Source organism: Ursus maritimus, unplaced genomic scaffold, assembly GCF_017311325.1.
Source record: "Ursus maritimus isolate PB19 unplaced genomic scaffold, ASM1731132v1 scaffold_21, whole genome shotgun sequence".
NCBI classification, from domain to species: Eukaryota; Metazoa; Chordata; class Mammalia; order Carnivora; family Ursidae; genus Ursus; species Ursus maritimus.
Window position 1 is genome coordinate 33,528,154 of NW_024424564.1, and position 18,989 is coordinate 33,547,142.

Genomic DNA, 18,989 nt, shown 5'->3' on the forward strand with positions numbered 1-18,989 from the left:
GTTATCATCTCTGATCAGTTCCTTTGAGGGGAAACTCGGTGAGAAAGCATTTTTGGGGCCCCTGCAATCACTGGGGACCCCTAAATACATCTACAAAAGGGGTAGGAGATAGCTAACAACCCAAATGCCATTGGAAGCTTTTAATGAGGAAGGTATGGGCTGGAGGGAGATCCCTGTGCAGGCTCACCTCTCTTTTAATGAAAGAGACTCATTTTTTCTGAAAGTGGTCAGTCCTTCAATGATTCAAGGCCTTCCCCAGGAGGATGCTATTCTGAATGTTCTGCACCAGCCCCAGCAATATTTGCCTCATGAGTGGCAGGGCTTTGTCCCTTCCATTACTTCAACCCTCCTCCAGGAGCCCAGGGCATCCAGGAGGAGGATGGACTTGATGTAGACACAGACACCTAATAATATTAAGCACCAGCCTTTCGAGAAGGCTGAGCACGTGCTAGGAGCTGTGCTAAAAGGTCCGCCTGCACAATTTCATTCCTGCTACTCCAGGTTAATCCCTTTTGAATGTTCACTCCAGCAGCCTGTGTCCAATTTGATTGTCGGGGTATATCCTAGTGCGTCAACAGTGCTTGGAAAATCGCAGGGACCTCATGGCATATTTGTTGTGAACGAATGAATAAACGGATGCATATATGGTCATATCCGACAACTATGGCTTAGATTTTTGGTGTTATCACCATTTTCTTAGATAAGGAGTCTGAGGTTCAGATAAGTTAAGAAACTCGTCCCCTACGCCTATCCCGTCCTCATTAGCCCACGCCGCCATCTCCCAGGCTCCTCCAGACACTGCATTGGAGGAGGCAGGCGGCTAGCCTGGCCTTGGCCTCAGAGGGGGCGACTGGCCGCGGGCGCCCTCTGTCGGCGCTCTGGTGGCGCTGCGGCCCACGGGCCGACGCGCACGTGCGCAGACGGCGGAGGCGGGAAGCCGCGCGCGGCCTGTGCGCGCCAGCCCCTGACTACCCGCCATCTTCACGGGTTAGCTTCACATTTGGGGTCGCGGAGGGCGCACGGGCAGTGGGACCTGGATATCACTGTGTGTTTTGGGGGCATCGTCCTGGGCCTCCTTAAGGAATCGGCACCGGAGGTGGGGGCGCACTTTGAGGAGAAGGGGCTGGCTGAGGGGCAGGAGAACGGTACAAGGGAAGAATTGCGCCGGTAGGTTGGAACCACAAGCAGTGGGAAGCTGGCAAGGGCCTGGTTCTAGTAACTCCGGGTCCTTGACTTCCCACTGGGGAAGACGGAGGAAGTGGGGTTTGAGAGTGAAGTTGCCTTTAGACAGAGGTCCAGAACCTGAGATGCGGGTGTGGCGCAAAGTCCTCGGAAGCCAGGAAGACCTTCTCGGCTTCCTTTTCCCGAACCTTCTGTTCCATTTCCAATCCTGGCAGCACAGCCCACGCACCCCGCGCGCACCAGGGGACCTGTTTGCTGGGGAGAATCACATCCCACTGGTATTTGGGGGTATTCTCCTACACTCCTACAGAGAGTCATTAAACTCTCTCCCGGTGCACCAGGCTTATTCGGTTGCTCTCCGGATTCCCCCCACCCACCTCTTTTCAAATAGACGCAACACCCACCCACGTCCAAGGCGAATTTTACAATGAAGACGAGGTCTTCCTTCTCTTTTTAGAAGTGGTGGCTTTGTTCTGGTTTTCAGATCAAATAAGTACTACTTCTGGGTAGCTTTGTTTTTGACCCCCCCCATTATTGATTGATTGATTGATTGATTGCCTGTTGAAATTCCAAACACACAAAGCCAACTTTATTAATTTCTATTTCTAAAACTCCTGCAGGAAGTACTTATTTCTTCTCCCAATGGGACAATATATTCCCTAGAGGGGGAAATATAGCTCCATTTATTAAGAATGATCTATAAAAAGACAGGTCAAAAGAAAAGGAAAGGAAAGGTGGTGAATTACTCTGAGACGATAGGATACGCATTTGCTAGTCTAGATGATTTGGTTCTCTCCCAGAGTGTTCGAAAATACAGTTTGAGGAGCGGAGGCCATCCGCTCTCAGCCAGTTCACCTGAAGAGGCCTGAGGATATTTGATTTGAAACTGACATTCTTTCTTTTCATAATATTGAACATGTTCCTGATCATTGTATTCTAGATATTGAACCCAAGCTTTTAATCCCTCCTACTAAAATGTTTTGTGCCCATTTGAACATTTCTAAATTGAAATTCCAAATTATTATTCATTGAAAACTGGTTTGACGCAAAGAAAGGAACATGGATGAAACCCTCTAAGCCTTCTTTGCATTTCCAAGTGCGTGTTCAATTCCTTAGGAAAGTCACTGTCACTGGTTTAGGGAAGGTTTATTCAATTCCCTAGTGCCACCTCCAGAGGGCACAGCTGTCTCAAAAATTTTTTTTCATCTCTCTCTTTTTTTTTTTTTTCTCTTTTTTTTTCTTTTTTTCAAGTTCCTTCTCTAATGCCAAGTAAGGGAGTCTTTAGTCTGTAATTTTGATTTCTGGAACCCAAATGTGAACTATTTTTACCTAATACATTTTAATGTTCATTTAGATGTTATGGTACTCTTATTTTCAGCAGTTATTTAACATTTATAAAAGAGGTGCTTATAAAGTGAAGAATTAAAACGAACATTAATTTGCCCCCTGACTTAAAAGTTTGTCTTAATTCTTTCCAGTTTTAAGTAATAACTCCAGATTCAGGCATTTAAGCATTTGATTTTTAAAAATGCATTTAACAGTTTATTTGTTACAGCCTAACTTTGTATTCCCTAGAGATTGTGCTCAGTGTCCCAAGCCTCCTTTAAAAAGTGTGAAATGTCCTGTATCTTCCATATAATATCATTTTGGATTTAGTGCCCAATGTATTCTTGGAGAGTGTGCTATTATGTTCAGAGTAAATGCTTTGGAAGCTTTTTACTTCTGAAGCTACACAAAACATCTGGGGGATTTATTTGCAACATCAAAATTTATGGTGACTTTTTATTCAAAAATGCTTTTATTCATCTGCACAGGAGGGAAGTTGACATGAATTTTCTCAGAAAAGAATAAGGTTATACTCTTCTAGAATGTACATTAAGTGATTCACTCTCCCCCTCCTTTGTCTCAGCAATCTCTGCTGTGTGTAGTGTGAAATCGAATCCTGTAAAGCTAAAATCTAAGAGGGAGAAGTAAGGGTTCACGCAAATGATTGCCATACAGCAATCTCTGGCTTATCCGCGGTTTTGCTCTCTGCAGTTTCAGTTACCCGGTCGACTGTGTTCTAAAGCAGATGGTCCTCCTTCTGGTGAACTGTCAGAGGTCAGCAATAACCTCATGCTACGTCACAGTGCCTACGTCATTCCCCTCACTTCATCTCATCCTGTAGGCATTTCATCATCTCACGTCATCACAAGAAGAAGGGTGAGTACAGGACAATATTTTGTTCGTGTGAGAGAGGGACCCTGGCCACACAACTTTTATTACAGTATTGTGATATTGTTCTATTTGATTGTTAGTTATTGTTGTTAATCTCTTACCATGCCTAACTTATAAACTTTATTATGTAAGTATGTATAGGAGAAAACATAGTCTATGTAGGGTTTGGTACTATCTGCACTTTTGGGCATCCACTGGGGGACTGGATTGTTTGCCCCCCAGGTAAGTGGGGACTACTGTATATTTCTTCCCTGTGTTTTCTTTGAAGCTTTCACTTGCTGCTCACTTTGGGCTGTGTTTCTTTTCCTGTTGTTGTTGTTTTTTTCCCTTGTTAACATTACACAGAAATAAACTGCCAACAGGGTGTGAAAGGGACTGTTTGTAAGTATTTAAAACTGCTTGACATCTATTTATATGAAAACGCTTTTTAGGTTTTTGGAAGCTTATTTCCATGTTGGCATGGAAAATTTTGGAAACTAATACAGGATAGGTGTTGAAAGTGTTTAACTTTCATGTTTGTTTTGTATAAAGTGGGAAAGAGCTAGAGCAGCCACCAAAACGGAGTGTGTTCTGTAAGAAACCATGCTTAGGACTGGTATCAGCTGAACACATAGAGGAGTCAAAAGACACCTCGATGAAATGTCCCTGAAGTCAGGTTAAGCCATGGATGAGCCATTTAAGGCTAATGTGTACAGCACAGAGGATAATTAGCAAATCCATTAATCATCCCTCTTCTATTTCAATTAAAAAAACTTAAGGATAGTTTAAGAATTTATTCCTCGGCCTTGTGTATTAGTTTTGTCTCTGCAGTGAGATGGTGGAAACGGATGATAGGGAAGAACCATATCTAATAGGTTTTTTTGTTTGTTTGTTTGTTTGTTTTAGATTGTTTGTTTTTCTGTTCCATCATGGTAACTAGACCACAAAGGCCTTCCACAAATAGTTGTCAATGAATTGTTAGCCCAGAGAATTGTGGACCAGGATCCACTCTCAGGTTAGGGAATGCCAGACTTGAAAGTTGAGAGCATATGTGAAATCCAAAGCACTCTTTCTCCTGTGATCTCCGCGAGGCTCACGGCACTCTTGGCATTTTCTTAGGTGCATGGATGCGCTCCTATCATCTGATAGGTGATTTGCAAGAAATTTATCATAAGCATTTGGGATTTTTGGTGCTGCCGTTCTTATGAATTAGATAATCTGAGGATAGCATGGCAGAAAGGATTCCAAGGAAGGTGAAGTTATGTAGAACATTTGAAACGGAAGGATCAGGAAACCATCTCAGCAGAACAGAGATGACTGTAATAAAAATATGCTCTCCTCTTCACTGTTCCCCCATTCATATATCCTAGAGCATCCCATAGTCATCTGTAAATGTTAACTGCTCTAAATGAGACCCTGTACTGGTGAAGTTGAGTGACACCTAAGAGCCTTGAAAAGTAGTCATCTTCTGTGAGCAGATGTGCTTAAGTGAGGCTATCAGACATGTGCTTGTGGGGCCCTGAACCTCAGAGGAAGCTTTTGATAGGTGACCTTTCATGGTCACCTGCCAATGAAAATGCTATGGGATTCTGCGTAGAGCTTACACTATCCTCATTTTGTTCGAATCAAAGACAGTTTTGTAAGTGCCGAAGCATCATAAGGAGATTGAGAGGAAGACCAACAAGTGGAAAGCGTGGCATCGTTGGATTAAGGGTGTGTCATCCTCACGCAGGGACTCAGGTCTAGTCCTGTGAGCCTAGGACATGTGTTAGTTACACAAGCAATTCAGATTTCCTGTCTCTCACAAAATTGAGTCTAGTGTGAAATATTTATAGTTCTAATCCAATTAGAAATGCATTCAAAGAGCTAATGTTATTGGTAAGAATTTAGAAGTAAATTGGTTAGTGAAATAAATGGACCCTTGGTAAAGTGACTCATAACCTAATTTTGAAAGTATGGACTTTCTTCTGTTGGCTTCGCTTGAAGTCTGGCAGAACTTTCGGGAGAATTCTGGGTATAGTTGCAGAACTTCTCTGTTCTTACTGTATGACTTAGTTCAGGATCTATATTAAAATTTTCCTTCTCCCGGCTACCAACACAGTCTTCAGAGACGAGTCATTTATTAGAAGCAAAACAAAAAAAGGTCAGCGATCAAAACAGTTCTGAGTTTCTCGCCCGTTAACTGTACATCCGGGTAGGTGAGTGAATAGTCGGAGGCAGTGTTGCAGGTAGCGTGAGATGATTCCTGATGCTCAGTACACCCTCAAGCAGTAGTACTGCCCCTGTCCCTTGGTTATGCTCGGTGACTTTCAGTCCACTGCAGTCACAAGCTGACTTCCTGCAGTCAGAGCCTAAAATCCAGGCGGTATGATGACACAATGTAGGTGGCCTCCTGGTGGCACTCGAAGGACACCTGCCCTACATAGAAGGGTCACATGTTTGGCAGGTGGAAAAGACAGAGGGTACTCTCACCACAAGTCCAACTGTGCCTTTTCCAAGTCTGTGGGATCACATTTGTTGCGAGGCGGACGGGCTCCTACAATTTATCTTAAGTCTCAGAAAGTGGTTTGGGGCCGGGTGTACACTCTCCTGTTGGTTAATTCCTGAGGTGACACTGCTTAAGTCCCAATGTTTGATGTTCCCCAATCCCAGAAAGAATGATTTTTGACTCTTTGATCTTCTAAGAAAAATCCAATTGTTGTCCCTCTTGCAGTTCCTGCCGATGGCTTTGGTTCTCTGCTCATTTCAGCCAATATTTTCTTTCTGAGGCCAGAGTTATGGCAGGGGGAGGTCTGTGAAGATATTGTAATAATATAAATAACAAGCTGGTGGAATTACAAAGATAGCAGAGCGATTCTTAAGAGGTTAGAGCAAAAACCAGTTACGCTTATCAAGCTGGAGGGCTGTGTTGCATGGTCCAGAGCTTTTTTTAATGTCATGTCTGCAGAATTCCTTACTTTGAAAATCATCCTCTGCTCGCTGAGAAGAGAAAACACAGGCTAAGGAATAAAACGCTCTGGACACGTTTCATTGAGTTCCGTACCCCCCACCCCCCCACCCCAGTCCTCCTGGTGGTTTGCGACCTCTCCAGTTCTCTAATAATGTTACTTGGAGAATTAAAGACAACCTGAAAAAGCAAAACAATGGCAAGGAAGAAGGGCAGCGACAATAACAATGAACTGAATTCTCTAGACTGTTCACAGAATGGCAGCAAAGACAAAGAACTTTTTTCTTCTTTATAAAAGCTGCCCTTCCTTTTTTTTCCCTTTCAGACCTTTTTCTTCCTGTTCTTGGCTTCCTTGCAGCGTTCAGCGTCTTATCATGAATGGCTATTTTAACATCTCCTTTTTATTAATAAATAAAATGATGTTACTGTTGCTAATTTACTGTTTGGGAAGTAGGGGCTTTCACACGGCACTCTTGGAGGTTTTAGAGTAGCTGAATTTCAAGACTTTCTTTTTTCACCCATTGAATCTGATTTTTCTCATAGCCAACCAAGTGTTTGGCCTATTCTTTAATGCTAGGGTTTTTTTTTTCTCCTTTCAGTAAGGATAATTGTTCTACAAATATAGCTAAAAAAAAAAAAATCATGTTTCTCAGTGAAAAACAGCCTCCCCAAAATGAAAGCCAACCCAAATCATACCAGAACAGACTCACAGAGTCTGACATCCCGGGAGGAGAAGGGAGAAATGCTAATGCTCCCAAGTAATCAGTTTGGACCATTTCGGTGCTAAATGACAGGATCAAGAAGAAAAATTTTGAAATTGATTTTTAAGACTGTCTGAAAAAGGGGACTGAAATGAATATTAAGTGATTTCTTTGGGGCTGTCAGAAATAATAATGGAAGAAGAGACAAGCCCAGACTTGCTGCTGACGGTAGGATCAGGGAATTTAGAGTCAGTGCGGATTGGAGATGAAGTTCTGCACTCCAATTTTTAAGAAATGGTAATGAACAGAAGGGAGAGGAAGCGGCAAAGGAAGCTGGTGTGAGTAGGTATGAGCTGCAAAGGGGAGAGGCGGAGACGTGGCGTGGCATGGGGGAGTGTTAGGGGAGAGGCGCAGTGGGGGGTGTGCTACGCTCTCTGATGCTGTGAGGATTCACTCCCCTTTCCCAGGAGAATGTGCTACACGGGCTGTGCTCGCAGTGGAGGTGGATTTGTCTGGACACGTCCATCCGCTCTTCTTGCCCTCTCCCCACCAGCAGCCAGATACATCTGTCTATCGGTTGTTTGGTTGGAGTGGGGCTCCGAGCTGGCTGTTGAACAAGCCCATATGGCATGAGGATTGGATTCATGTCTTTGGTCTCATTAGCACCATGTTGGAACCACCAGAGTTAGCGGACTAATTAATACAGAGATGCATTGGGTGTTTTCTGGGATTTGGAATCAGTTTCCCTTAAATTAGCCATGTCAATTACCACGAGTCCGTAGATACCAGGAGTTAGAAAAAGATCTGGCAGGATTTAAAAACAGATAGGGAAACATGGAGAATTTCAATAAAAATGGAAAAGAACACCCACTTTACTGGGACTGTGCTTTTCCAGGACACGAATGCTAACTGGCACAGCATTGTGAGGGACTAGTACACCATTCTGAGGGACTACTTTTTCTATAGTCTGTTTCTAGAAATTTATTAAATTCCACTTTTTTCCCCCTAATTCTCTGAATACATGGGCTAGAAAATGTAATCTTCTTCAACTTTATGCTTACCAGTGTTGGGAAATGGGACTGTAAGCATTAATTCTCTTATCTTTTGGGATCAGTATCCTGACTTACTTTTGGGTGACTTACCCACCTTCCCTTTGTCTTATGGGATCATACATCAAGGGACCTGGCCTTTCCTAAGCCATCAGGTGGGCAGTTTTGTGAGTCAGTCTAAGCCACTTCTCAACTGGGGTGATTTTGCCTCCTGGGGGATATTGAGCAATGTTGAGACATTTTTGGTTGTCACAACTAGTGAGAATGCTACTGGCATTTAGTGTGTAGAAGCCAGGGGTGCTGCTAAATACCCTACAATGCATAAGACCACCCCCTACAACAAATAATTATCTGGTCTAAAATGCCAGTAATGCAGAGGTTGAGAAACCCCGATCTAAGCCAACTGGGCTGTACCTTCTGGGACTATGGAAAATCAGTGATGCGCTGTAAGCAACACCCCCTCCCCCAGATGATGGGGACTCATTCATGCCAGTAGCAAGTCCTAGTTAAGACTGTCAAGTTGTTCTTGTTAGCTGGACCTCAGACCTTTCTAGACTTCCACCTTTTTTCTGTGCCAGATCTCAAGACTTTTTATTCTGAGAACTCCGCTCTACTCTTTTGATACCGTCTTTTTCTGCTTGCATTAGCCAGAGTGATTTTCTGTTGTTTGTAATTAAAGGACTTTAAACTGATGTGGAAGAGCGGAAAATTTGTTAGAAACATGTGTTGTCCAACAATACCTCATAAATAGATGGTTCCACAAAAATCTCATCTATGGTTAAGCAGCTGTCTGGCAGTTGAGAGTCAAGTTAGAGCAAGCAGAAATGGTGGAACAGAGAACCCCATCCGTTGGAGGGTTTTGGTGCTGAGCGAACATTGCACTGGCAAAGGAGAATCAGCCGACCAACAGATAGCTTGACAACTCACTCCCAAGCAGGGAGATAAACTTTTCCCGGACAGTAGGGCACCAGTGGCAGTAGATCAAATGCAAACATCAAAGAGTAGAGACGGAGCATTTTTCAAACCATGCCTGCCTTTGACCTCCTTGGGTACGATATACAATGTCGAAGCCTGAGCGGCAGATGAATAATTCTTTTTTAAAAAAACATCATTCTCATTTCAAGCTTCATTGTAAAATAATGAAAGCATAGATGGCCATACCTTACTCACAGGCATATAAGTTTTCTTTAAAGATTTTAAAACAGGGCTGACGCTAGTGTGGTGCTGTCCTCTGTTAAATAGAAAAAGTTCTTTCAAATGAAGGCGATCTGGGGGAACAGAGTCTCTTGATTACCAAGGCTGAGAGAGGCGAGTGTGGGTGGCTGCCTGAGCTTGTTTAGCTGTTGGTAACCTTGAGAGCTGCTTCATAAAACACCTGTATGTTTGGAAGCTCCTCTTCCACTACATGCATGTATTGGGATATGTTAGCCTGTTCTTCAGTGAACAAAATTATAAAAATATGTGTGCATACAAATAGAAGATTCGTGTTGGAACTCTCATGAGGTTCATTGTACTTCTCAGAGAAGGTTTCTTTTTTTTAAGATGCCAGCAAAATGCCATGGTATTTTATTTTTGTCTCTGGTAAATTGCTCTGGAAACTTAAACAAATTAAATGTCCTGTTTTGTGTTTCTGAAACTCGCTGGGGAAACTCCATCTCCCCCGTCTGATGCTTCAGTGGGAAGAAAAATGTGTATGTAATCACCTTTTTGAAATAGTTATGCATGTGCCGGGTAAGGGACGGGCGCATGGATCTCTCAGTGTCACTGGAATTGCAAGCAGTTGTGTTTATTCTCTAAAGCAGAAGAAAACAAAAGTGAATTTTTTGGAGGCTGTGTGTGTGTGAGAGAGAGAGAGACAGGGATACTGTAAGACGAGAAATCCTTTCCGTTGCTTTTTATACTTTAAGAATTGATTTCTAATATAATATGTTAGTAATATTTAATTAAAATCTATTAAAGCCATTTGAAAACAAATTTAAAATAAATCTTAATAAAGTAGTAATACTCATCATTCAAGTGGAAGGCAATGAGACAGAAATTAGTAACTAGAATTTTAGAACCTGCCTTTGGATTTTAAATAAAAACTTAAAAAAAATAAAGGGGCTCTGTTTTACTTGAGTTGCCCATCACTCAAAAGCATTTCACTTTGTTTCCTATGGTGGTACATGGAAACAGCTCTGAGATACGACCCCCCTTTCCCAACCCTTCCTCCCCACTGCTTGTGCACGCTCACACACACTGGATTTCTCCGGAATCTCCGGAATTGCTTCCTTCCAGTACCTTCCCACTAGGAAGAATGGAACAGTCTAGAAGCCTTGTGCCCTTGGGCCTGAGTGATAAAATTAGCCCAAGTGGCTAATTTTAGTGCTTCTCCCCTTCAACAGGGTCTCCTTGACAATAGGAACTGTCTGTCTTGGTTACTTTTCATGAAAACATCTCAAACCCCCAGCAGCTTGAACTCTCAGTTGAAATATTACATTTAAAGGCCAAACAGAACACAAATGAATGGATGATTGCAGCACCTTTCAAATGTCACTTAAAAAAATCCATGAAGTGAAGGTTCAAGTCCTTTGGGAAGGAGCAGAAATGAACTGTCACTGTATCCTCCCTTTGCTTAGATATTGGCTCTCTTCCCCCTCTTGCTCATTTCTCTGCTCTTCTCATTTCCACCCGCCCCGCCTCCTCCCACACACACCTTGAACTGTATGAAATTCTGGTTCGGGTGTATGCCCTGGAGGCTGAACTATGCAAGGAGCGTCATCTGTGGAGGTGTTCCCTTTTGGAATGTCATTGTTTAACTTCAGGGTCCTGTTATTCTTGTGTGAATGAAATGTCAGAAATGAATTTCACCGTGTAATTTCCCCAGCATTGACAGGCTTTTGCCATCTGTCATTGGATTGTGGTTTTACCTTTGGTTTCCTGCCATGTGTAGGGTTTTGACCTATCCCTTTGAGTCCCGGTAATTTTACCTCTCAATATAGCCTTCGATGGAGGTCTCTGCTGCCAGGTGTGACTTTTGTAACTTTAAGGTATGGAGTGATTTCTTCCACAGGCTTCACTTTTTATTATTTTTAAAACCTTAGGTGTCATAAATCCTGTCAGTTGAACAGTGTTGACTGGCGGTTAATCCTGTGTGTATTATCTATTTTTGTCCTTAGTCTTTGCTGATGAGGAGGGTCCCCATTATCCAAAAGTCTCAGTCTTGCTTTTTGAAACCTAAGACTGAGTTCTGCATTGTGAGAGAGGTGGTTTGGGGGAAAGCATTAGGATAGGAAGAGGGGGATAACATGTAATGGCTTTTATGAAAAACCCAAGTTTAATTGGAAAGAAGGAAAACTGAAGTTTTCATTCCCTACAGAGTGAAGATTTTGAAAAATCCTCCTGCTCTGAAGTCAGAAGCTGGATTTTATAAAGTACAAGCAGGTGTTTGAACTGAATGTTAAAGCTCTGCTGTCAGAGTTGACAAGTTCCCGACTTCAATTTTCAAACTAAAACTTAGAAAACTGAGGGACTCCTCAGTAGCTTATCAAAAGAAATTCCAGGGGCAGGCGCTCCCTGTTGCCTAGGGCAGTGCGGGTGGAGGGAGGATGGGTGCACCTTCATCAGATGATTTCTGCTCCTTCTGGTAGACAGGCATTTTTGAGGTGGGCTAGGGTAGAAAGGGCTGGCTGAGATTGGATGACCATGAAAGGCAGCCCAGCTCTTCTCTGCAAGAATGGGTAGAGTGTTACCATTCTTAGAGAAGCATCAAGCATCAGTGATCCTTGCCCGGGACTTACTGGTCTTCATGGTTGGCAGAAAAAGGATTAAGAAGCATAGATATTAGCACACTAGTCATGGCATTACAAGAACAATGTTTACTATATAGAATTCCAGGCATACCTCCTATCAGCCTCATCTTTCATTTGGGATAAAAATTAGCAGGCTACGGCTATGGCTCCTGAGCTTTCTCAAGATTTTCCTTATGCATCTAGACAATAACTGGGTGTTCAAAAAAAAAAAAAAAAAAGAAGAAGAAGAAGATACCTTACAACTAACTAAGACCTGTTGCAGGAGAGGTGGCTGGAGGGAGGCTGCAACAGTCGTAATGGGGGTGAATATAATATAGTATGATGCTAATGCTCTGTTAACATCAGGAAGCTTTAAATATTTACAGGTGCCCTCTATTGCCTTAAAGACCATTTAAATTTCATAACAACCCGTAAAGTAGGTCATATCATTACCATTGTGCAGATGGGGAGAGTGAGCCTTAGATTCAGGATTTCCTAAATATTAAGCAGAAGAGCTGCAATTTAGACCCACCTCTGTCTAACTCCTAACCTTGTCCTCTCAACATTATATTGTAAAACCACCTCCAAGGCGATGACAATGATGAGCTCAGTGGTAGAATTTCTTCCTACAGATTTTTTCAAAAGTAAATAAATATCATGACCTTTTGAATACTCCTCTGGTTGTGTGATTCTATTAAGTCTTAAAATTTCACAGCCTTTTATTTTGTATTCATTTGGTCTTTGAGAATTCAGATTTATTAGTTGCTATATTTTGTTTTTATTCCTGTAACTGTTATAAAACCTTATTAAATTGAAATCTTATTACCTGGAACTCTCAATTAGCCAGATTTTTTTATTTTTTTGCACTCCACTTTTAGGAGGAGGAGAAAACCACAGAAAAATAAGCTTATATCAGAATTTCTTTTAAAGGTTAAATATGTCCTGTGGTCCTATGCCTTTTAGATGTTATGCCTAATGTCTAAATATGCCTAGTAAGACGTTAAATTGTAAGTATATTTCTTTATGATTTTGAAATGCGTAATCAACAGCTAAGCCTGCTAAAAATATTAAGGAGGCTGTACTAGTAAAGGTAAGCTAATGGCTGTGACAAAGGGTCCCTGCATCTTAATAGCTTATTGTAATAAAACTTGATACCTGTTCCACAATGCAGTGGGAGTCAGTTGTGGTGGAGGGAGGGGTGGTTTCTCTGCTCCATACACTCATTCAGATACCTGGACTCTATCTTGTGGCTCTATATTCCTCTAGAATCTCAGTTTTCTACTGAAGCTCTGGGTCCTGACTGGCAAGTGAAGGAAGGCTGCCAATCAGAAAGATTCTCTGGGACGTTTTTGAGGGCCAGGACTGGAAGTGGTACACAGTCCATCTGTCCACTTCCAATGGCTGAGGCTCAGTCACATGACCGCACCCAACTGCAAGGGGGGCTGGGAGACATAGTACAGCTCTGTGCCCAGAAAGAAAAGGAAGAAGGGGATGGTAACTACCTAACATGGTCCCTGTACTGCAGTGACATAAAATCTTGAGATTTTATGGCCCTTTTGATACTGTGAGACATCTAAGAAGCATCTGATTATCTGGTTTCATAAACCTGGGTCATTAAAAAATATCTCTGGAACTTCATTTAGGTTCACACAGCATCAGAATGGGAGTGGGGGTAGGGGTAGAAGCAGACCAAGAATCTGTATTTTTCAGGAGCGCTCCAGGTGATTTGGCTATAGTCAGTCTGGTGCCAGTTTGGTGTTTGCAGAGGACTGATCTAGATAATGCACTAGCCAAGCAGGGATATGGATTAATTCATTTCAGGAAGATTTTTAGCAAAAAGGACTAAAAGAAAAACGAGTGATTTTTAGTTACTTAGTAACGTGTGTATATGTATAATGTATATTTATACCAGGCATTCTAATTAGTCAGACTTCAGACGTATCCTGTGGTCAGTTGTTTGGGACTTCCATAGCATGCTGCATAGATAAAACTACTTCATTTCCCAGTGAAACGCCTCGTATATGAGGAGAGCCATCCTGGATTTTGTGGAAACTGGCTACCTGTGTTTTATTCTAATTATAAATAAAAAATTCTCCATGTCTCATTTCAGTCTTTTGCACCCTCCTGGCAAGCACCATTATAGATTCCTAGTTACCTCAACTATGCCAGTAGATGTGAAGGCAGTTGTGGTAGTAAAACGGTTTCTCTTTCTTTCTTTTTTTTTTAATTTAAATTCAAGTTAGTTAACATACAGTGTAGCGCTGGTTTCAGAAGCAGAATCCAATGATTCATCACCAACAGACAGCACCCGTGCTCTTCCCAAGTGCCCTCTGTCATCACCCAGTTACCCCATCCCCCCACCTGCCTCCCCTCCAGCAACCCTCAGTTTGTTCTCTATCGTTAAGAGTCTCTTATGGAGTGAAACTCTTTTTTCTAAAGCAAACAGTCATTGGGTTTTAAACATCAAATTATGTGTTTTCTGTTTTGGTCTTTAAGTATATGAAGTTGCCAGTTTGTTTGTTTTTAAGTCACGGATTCCTCACATGAAATACTTCTGCTTCATGTAAATTTTTAATAGTGTGTGGCTTTCGAGGGGTAAAGGTAACCTCTTGTAACCAGTAAAAGTTGCCGTGGTGAAATTGGTCTCATCAGTTTTGAGGGCTGTTCCATGGTTTCTACCCCCAAGTGACAGTGGTAGTGCACAGGGTGATATTTCAGGTTTATGCATTTGTATTTTGCCATCAGATTGGATTTATGAAAGATAGTGGAAATTTATCATCTTTCCCTGTTATTCCAAAACCATAATTTTCTAGTCTCTTGGTTGTTTGTGAACATTTTTGGTAAAACGTATACCACTCTGAACCTTTGTAATATGGATTTGTTTAAGATCTTCAATTATAGGGGCGCCTGGGTGGCTCAGTTGGTTAAGCATCTGCCTTCAGCTCAGGTCATGGTCATGATCCCAGGGTCCTCGGATCAAGCCCTGCATGGGGCTCCCTGCTCAGTGGGAGTCTGATTCACCCTCTGCCTCTTCTTCTCTTACCGCTTCTCCCCCCCCACCCCGCAAATCCCCTGCTTGTGCTCTGTCTCTCAAATAGATAAATAAAATCTTTTAAAAAAAATAAAAAGATCTTAAATTATATATTGCTGTGATCCAAGCAGAGGATGAGAGGCCTCAGGCGGCTGCACTTCCATAGTGAGGGTGGCCTTGCAAACCGTGCAGAGCATTAATCATATTACCTTCACAGTTATCCTACCTTGCCTACCTAAAAACTCCCATCTTCCTTAGTTTGCATTTAGGCACCTCCATAATCTGAACTCCACTTAAAACTGCTGGAGAGCTTTCCAGATATTTAGCCTGTAGGTCCCTTACCTGAAATTTCTACACCAGCCAATTAGTCATCATCCTACAGAACATCTTGAGTTTCCTACCCCTTTATCTTTGCACCTTATTTCCAGACTCCATCTCTTCCCAAATGAAATTCAGTCCATTCTTTAAAATTCACTTTGAAATGCCACAGACTCTGAAACCTTTCCTGTTCAAGTTAACTATGGCAGTTGTTGCCTGCATATGCCATGTACCATGATTCGTTTAGTGTGGGTGGCATGTTAGATTTTCTACGGGAGAGTCAGATCCTGGAGATCAAAGATCCTACTTTCTTCATCTCTTGTTCCTTACAGGGCTTTAACCATAGTGAAAATTGGGTAAATAACCTTCATAATAGATAGCATTCAGTTGAGGATTATAGTGCACAGTGAAAACCCAATCTGAGACTAATGAGTTAGAGCATAGTTTCCCAAAGTGGAATAGTAATATAAGTTACTTTGGGAAAAAATAATCTGGTTACATTTACATAGGTTGCTTTATTGCATGGCTTTTCAGAGCCTTTAATATGCTTAATAGAATGTAATAGGCTAATGTGAATATCAAGGAGAAAATGTAGTAGGTGTCATATTTCATGTTCTTTTGACCACAGAGCTCTTTTTTTGTGAAGCATATTGATGAGCCAGGGATTTTAGTAACTCATTTTGGGAAATATTGACTTAAGGCGGTACTCTGCATTTTTTATAGCACCCTTTGTTATCAAAAGTATTTTCACCATTAAAGTCACCCTCATTTTCTCTAATGACTGCTCGTAAGAAAACAAAAATAGTATGCACTCCTAGACAAAATTAGTTTGGGTGTTGTGTGTATGTGTGTTTATAGCTGCCAAAATTCATCAAATATGCCGTTTGCTCTAGCTAAGAGATATATATAGTTCAGGAAAAATCCTGGTGATCTAAATGAAACCTATAATAATGAAGATGTGCAGCTGAGGTCATTCCCTTGTCAAACATCTCTGAGATATGCAGAGGCCTTTGTCTTAATAGTAATTTTCCTGAAGGTCACTCACCATTTAGACTATTTATGTAAATCTCCATTAATTCAAGCTTCATTTAATGATCTGCTGAATGTAAAGTCAACAATTAGGGTTTTTTTTTTTTTCCCATTATTGATTTATCTGTTCCACACCTTCTTTCCCTGGACACAGATTAAAAAAAAAAATCAGGTCATCGCTGTGTTTAGATTTCTCTCCTTTAAATGAGGTCTATTATTGTCAGCAATCATTTGTCAGGGCTGTAATTGCATGTACAGTGGGTGAGATCGAATTTCAGAGCAAGAGGAGCTAAAGGATCTTTTAAGTTGAAGTTAAACCTATGATTTTTTATGAACTTTGGAGCGCCTAATTAAGCGATTAGTAACAAGCAGGAGTTTCCAAATGTCAAGTATATAATTATGAAATAAACAAGAGCTGGTTTTTCCAATAAACTTCTATGCTATGCCCTATTACCTCTTGATGGGCCCCAAACAAAGTCTTCCGGTGAAGAGCACAAAATATGGATGGATTTCTGCTACTGATAGTAAGAAATCTCATCCTCTGGAGCATAACTGCTAAGAACTTAGGATAAGAATAAGTTTGAACCTGGTGAATTTATGGATGAGTATTAATTTCATCTTTCAAACCATACATTATAAAGAAGTTCCATTTCATACCATTTTTGTCTTTATTTTGCTCCTTTCAGCTTCTCTTACTGGTAAGCTTCACAATCAACATTTCCCTCTCATTTTAATTCAGAATAGTTAATAGTTTAATTTTTTAGCTGATAAGTGAAGTAAATTTGGTGAGAGGTGAGGAGTAAGGGGCTATAAAGATTAGTCAAACATATTAATATTTAATTTGAGTGTAAAATCTCTGATATTAAGGTTAATATAGAATAAAGCAATCTTTCAGGCTATAAATATAAAACTCTTGAGGATGAAAGATTTCATTTTGTTAAGCCACCACCACCACCTCTCCATTTATCTTCAGCGTTTCTGTACAGAGAGTCAGTGTTTGACAAATTCTGACAGGTTTTAGCCAATCAAATATTAGGACCTATTATATGTTAGGGATAGTGGCAGACACAAAGAAAATAAAAGTTCTTATCTCTGCTTCTGGGAAGCTTAAAAGATTATTTAGGAAGCAAAATATATACAGGGTAGAAAAAATTAGCATTTTTATGATTAAACATTTTTTGTCATTTGTTATACAAGTAGCACATAAATCTTTTACTTAAAAGTATAATGCATATATCATTTATTTTTCTCTCAAATAGATATAGAAGTAGACGTGTAGGTAGATATAGTTTTTTCTTTTAACTACCTTCATATCAACATTTAAAAAAAAGATTTATTTATTTTGGAGAGAGAGAGAGAAAGGGGAGGGGCAGAGGGAAAGGGAGAGAGAATTTCAAGCAGACTCCATGCAGAGCACAGAGCCTGATGCAGGGCTTGATCCTAGGATCCTGAGAGCATGACCTGAGCCGAAAACATGAGTCAGACACTTAACTGACTACACCACTCAGGCACCCCTCAACATATTTTTATATATTCATTTCTCTAATGATAGGTATTTTCAGTGTGTTCCAGCTTGGCTGCATGAAGTAAAGAATCCTAAATAATAGTGATTCAAATAAGGCAGAAGTTCATTTCTCACTCATGGCAAAGACGGCCAGAGGCAGGCAATATGTGGATGTTCTGACGGTTCCATGCTACTGGTAGATACCCCAGCCCTTGCCGGCTTACTGCCCTGGTTAGTCCTTGTCCTCATGGTCCAATATGGCTGCTAGAGTTCCAGAGTCACATCTGAATTTCATGCAGTGGGACTGAGGATACAGAAGAGAAAGGTGTGCCTTTTCCTGACTGGCCAAAATTTAGTCTGGTGGCCATAATTAGCTACAAAGGAGGCTGGGATGTTTTTTTTTTTTTTTTTTCTTTTTTAAGTTGGGCAGCAGTGGGCCCAGCTTACGATCAGAGTTTTTGTAATATAGAAGTATGGACTGGATTTTAGGAGGCACTGGCAGTCTCTGCCACAAATTGTTTGCAATAGCAAACAATGCAAAAACAAACATTCTTGAATGTGATAATCACGTTAATTCATGCTAATGAGTGGTATGTGTCAAGTGGGTCACAGGGATAGCCCCTTGAGGAGGAGCTTGGTGAAGTGTGAGATCATGGTGGGCTGGGGTGGCTGGACAGGCTAGCACTGAGCTTGGTCCTGATGGATGGGTAAACTGCAGACGGGAGGACAGGGAGCGTATCCAGGCCAGGTGAATAGCATGTACTAATTCATTCAGTCACTAAACAGCTATTTATTGAGTGTTTACTATGTGCCAGACACTAGTCATACAGAGAGAGGCCACAGTCTCTGCCCTCATTGGAACTCACAGATAAATAATTCATGCCACTTTGAGAAGGAGAGTGGGTACCTTGGGGATCAGCAGCGAGGCGACCCAGAGCTGGATAAGAAGGTGAGGGCCAACTTGAAGAGAGCTTGGAAACCTGTTTAAAGAGATTAAACCTAGTTTGTAGTTAGTGGGGAGCCACTGAAAGCTTTTTGATCAGAAGAATGATCTGGTCCAGGTGGTTTTTGGCGAAAGCGAACCTAACATGCACAGGCTGATTGGAGGAGGGTAAGGAGGACTTGAAGCAAGGTGGGTGCCGAGAAGCTATTATGGAACTTCCCTTTGTGGTGATAAGATCCTGAGCCAGGGAGCCGGCCAGGGCCATACAGCATGGTGGCTCAGGGCCTTCTTTGCAGAGAGAGGTGGTCCTGGCTTTGGA